Below are 4,016 nucleotides of genomic sequence, written 5' to 3'. Positions count from 1 at the left end.
TTATTTTTGGCATCATATTGCTTTACAGTAGCAGCAGCCCTATGTGCCATTTCCACTAAGTTGCTATGCCCACATCTCTCTCCCTCTCTCATCAGTGCATGAGAAATTACCTAATGAGGAATGGGTCGCACATTTCCACAAACTCATTAACCCGCGAGCGAGTGAGACTAATTGCAGCGTTTGGGTAATGTGATTTCACATCTGTTACTGCAGCCCAGGACACAGTAGTCAGCACAGGGGCCGGATCTGGTGGGCTGAGCCACGCATAGAGCTAGATGTACCAGAACAACAGGACGACGCTCGGGGGGGCTGCAGCTCCTCCAGCCTGGATGGGTGGAGCAGCAGCAGCAGCAGCATCAGGCTGGCTGTGGTTTCAGTGTTTGATCAACTGTCCTGAGGTGTCTTGTAGTCGCGTGCCTCTGCAGGGTGGGTGGGCCTCCTGCATTTATCCTGGAAAAAAAAAGATGGACTCCTGTTAGGATGGGTTGTGTAGAAGCAGATGTACAAGACAAATATTGCCAAGAGTTATAATGCAATCTGTGGATTTGTTTTTCTTCTTTAAAGTAACATTAATTAGCTTTTCTTCTCTTTATTTTGAAATGCAATGTGAGACTGAATCAACTCTTCACATCTCTGATTCTCACTGGTCCTGGATGACACTGTTTACTTGCAATATTCCCTCTTCATACCAGTTTATCTCGTTTTTTTTGCCCCCTCCGTACATCCAAGAAAGAAAAAAGTACATTTCCAACCATCATGAGGTTTTCCTTTTCCTTGTGAGTTAAATCTAATTCCTTCCACTCTCTAAACTAACTCAGTCTGACCTGGTCAGCCTCTAAACATAATCACATTTTGATTTTGTGCTACACAGCAAACTTCTTAATAGCACAGAAAATAATGTCAGAATTGTTTTTTATTGTATGTTGGAAAACTTCAGACCATCTCGCTAATTGCTTGCAAGACTATAACAGAAGCATGAGGTTTTACTCTCACACACACACACACACACACACACACGAGTGAAAACAAAGAGGAATAAATGAATTTTTCAGGGTCTTGACTTGGGTTGGTATTTTCAATAATTCAGCAAATTACTGCAAACAAATTTATGTTAATAGAAAAGGTGGGAACCAACTGTTTAATATGGGAAAAGTAATATACTTTTGTTAATTATGATTAATCCTTTGTTTAACCTCCCAGCATTGTTACAGAAACTCCAATTATAAGTTTACAGGCAGTGGGACTGCTTATGGTAATGCCATATCTCATCAATTACCATCCCGTGACCATAAATTGGCCTCAGCGCTGGCAACGAGATGAGGTTAACACGCTGATTAATTTGAGCTGCTGTGATTTCAGGCTCAAGTTGACACTTATACTCTTTGACACAGACAGTGAGATCCGCTCACTCTCATAATGGAAAAATTTTATTTACTTCATTCGGAGCCGCTTCTGAGTTTATAGACATTACACCTCGCATCAGGATAATTTTAAATTAAAGCAACGCAAACAAGGTGAGAGTTTTTCATTTATTATTACAGCGCTGATTGGCAAGTAATGAGGAATTTTAAATAAATGTCAAACGATCAAAAGGTGTAAAAGGCTAAACTGCTTAATACTGTTTGTCTGTATTTTGTTGTGTTTTTTTTTGGTGACATGCGTGTAATGTAGTAAACACCAGACATGCTGGGCCTAATAATGAATCAGAAATAATGAAAACATGCCAGTTTGCCACATTTAGGACGGTAATGAGTTTAGATTCATAAATGTCACTGGTTTCTTTGTGGCTTTAAAAACGTATCAGTGCATTTGTAATATGTTTAATTCTGCTGGAGCCAGTTTAGTTACCTGTAAACCTACCAGGCAGCTGAACACCTGAATGTGTATCTCCATTTCTAGCTGAGTGAAAGTGCTCCTTAGATGTTGTTGTCTTTTCTCTAGAAATCGCCCAAATCAACACATCTGTCATTAATTTAATTTGAATGTTTGCTTGTTAGCTTTGGGCTCATCCCTCTGCTGACTGCTGGGCAGCTCCCTCCATAAACAGCTGCATGAACACCTTCCTGCTGATGCATTGTGGGTAAGGCTGTGGTTCTTTAGCTCTACATGCTGCAGCTTTAAATAATCCTTTTTGTAAACTGGCTGCAAGTGTATTTATTGCTCTAAAGTCGACACAGCTTAGGGTCAGCTGGGGTTGGATCCAAAGTATTTGGAGTATTTTCTGCTTCACTGATCTACAGGAACCTTGCAGACGGATGTGCTTATAATACACTGCTGACGGTCAAAAGGCTGCAGTCTAAAAATGTGCCACATAAACCCAAGTTTTGGATCAGGCACAAACCAGGATTGTTTGGGTTTTTTGCCTTATTTTATTTTATTTTATTTTATTTTTTTAATAAAATAGCGTGACCATCATATAAAGCTTTGCACAGATTCATTAATGACAAAAAAAAACCCTACAAATTGGTATTTGGCAACCATCTGGTACCATTTATCCTGTGCTTCATAACGTCTGTATATCAAGACACAAGTTGATTGTAAAATTAGTGAGATTATTGATAAAACAAAGTAGTAGGACACTTGCAATGATACCATATGTCTCTAATATTCCTATCTCAAGTAGGTGGTCTCTGTGCTTTGTTATTTAATTTTATTTTTTAACTGCATTCCTTCAGTGTCCAGTTTGGATATTTTTTATAATATAAGTCATTTTGGCTGCATCAATTATGTCCTTCCCTTTTTTTTTTTCGCACCCCAGCCTCGGCCTGAACACACAGGACTGTATCCAGACCACAGGCTGGTGTTTTCCTCAGAGCCTCCGTCCAGTCCGCTCAGCGGGATGACCGTCATGGTTTAAAGCAATGACCGTCACATCACAGCTCTGACATCTTTACCGCTGCTGTCTGCCACGATGAGACCAGTCACCCCTCATAAACCCTTTAACCCTGTCACCCCATCAGCACTGTAAAAACAACTTTGTAGGTCACTGAGCAATGACCACGAGCGATGCAACAAAACGTCGGTTTGAAAAAAAAAAAAGCGCAATTACGCAAGAAAAACGCACGAAAGGTCCAAACATTCCCCAAAAGCCATCTACTGAATGATATTATCTGTGTGAATTTAATGGAGACATACATCATTCTCGGTTTTTTGACATACTTGAAAATTACTTTTATTCGTTTGTTCATTTTTAAATTGGTACAAACCCTTCAACGTGGTGCATTTCGATGTAAGATCAAACATTTAAGAAATGTGTCAAGTAATAGCACATACAATAAGTTAAAACATGTCACAAAAAAGACCAGCGGGTACATAGCAAGAATGTTTCATCTACACAAAACATCCTAAAACAGAGTAGGCCTACTGAAAGATCATATTGTCATATTCTCTTTTTTTTTCTTCTTCCTATTCAGATTTATGCTCCCGTCTCATGCAGACGAGACTGAGGTCACCAAACAAAAGCACCGGTTCGGTCTGAGTGGGCACCATGTTCTCCTTTAATTATTAAATCCACATGCACAGTGCAGGCCTGAGAGCCACGGCAGGAGGCTCACCGTCAGTTTGGTGCGTGTGTGGTAGGCTGTTACCAAAATGTATACCCAACCTTATAAATAACCGTTTGACATAACACAACGTCACCTGAACACAATAACGTGTGCGTAAAGACACACTCAATGAAAACGCAAATACGACGATTGTTTGGCTCTCAATAATTAGGGCCTATAGTCTAAAGATCATTACAATAGTATTTATCATCAATAGTTGATAAAATCCTTTTGAATTAACAAGATAAATAACCCCAAACCCAAGTTAGTTTTCTTCCATTTGTCCATCAGTGTTGTCCTTTTATTTTTTGTCACATTCATCTCCATTTTCTCACATTTCAGGCCTGATTAGCTCACTCGTTCTCTCGTTTTGATCTAAATAGCGGGAATAAAAACAGAAAAAAAAGAGCCGCAGGGCGGGGCTGGGAGAGGGACCTGGGAGGAGAAGGGTGTGGTTGGGGTGAAAAGTCA

This window comes from Stegastes partitus, unplaced genomic scaffold (genome assembly GCF_000690725.1).
Source record: "Stegastes partitus isolate 25-593 unplaced genomic scaffold, Stegastes_partitus-1.0.2 Scaffold2243, whole genome shotgun sequence".
Classification (NCBI taxonomy): Eukaryota; Metazoa; Chordata; class Actinopteri; family Pomacentridae; genus Stegastes; species Stegastes partitus.
This window is presented reverse-complemented; position numbering follows the sequence as displayed.